This window comes from Oxyura jamaicensis, chromosome Z (genome assembly GCF_011077185.1).
Source record: "Oxyura jamaicensis isolate SHBP4307 breed ruddy duck chromosome Z, BPBGC_Ojam_1.0, whole genome shotgun sequence".
In the NCBI taxonomy this organism is placed as follows: domain Eukaryota; kingdom Metazoa; phylum Chordata; class Aves; order Anseriformes; family Anatidae; genus Oxyura; species Oxyura jamaicensis.
In genome coordinates this window covers 59,275,167-59,275,725 of record NC_048926.1, presented here as the reverse complement: position 1 = coordinate 59,275,725, position 559 = coordinate 59,275,167, and positions in this window count along the sequence as shown.

Genomic DNA, 559 nt, shown 5'->3' with positions numbered 1-559 from the left:
CGCTCTTTACGATCCCTCCCTGCCTGCCGCTGCATTCAAGTTTATTTATTTGCCTGCTGGCGTGGTACGTCTTTCCTTGCTGCTCCTGCTGCTGCTTCAGAGGGAAAAGGGGAGCAGCTGTCGGGCAAGACCGAGAAGAACTGGGGTGGTGTTTTGTTGTTGGTGTTTTTTTTTTTCTTTCTTTTTTTCTTTTTTTTTTTTTTTTTTCCCGATCTCCTTATGTAGTCATCTGAGGGGTGGATTCTTTTCCTCCCACCCCCTCCCTTCTCGTTCAAACTGTTTTGTCCTTCCGCAGAAGTTGATGCTCCCGGGACTGGACCCTGCTTTATCACAGAGGCGCTCAGGGAGGCTGAAGCAGGAGATTTCCGCACCTCGCCGCACCGCTCCGTCCCTCCCCCGGGCTGGGGAGGCCAACCAGGACCGGCATCACCAGAGGAGTTTGCAGGCTTGATTTTCCACTTCTCCGAGGTTTTGCTCTTCTCCACGCCCTCCCATAAAACAATTTTTATTTCCATCTCCTTGGTTTCCACGCCGCAATATTTCTTGGATTGGCCGTGCT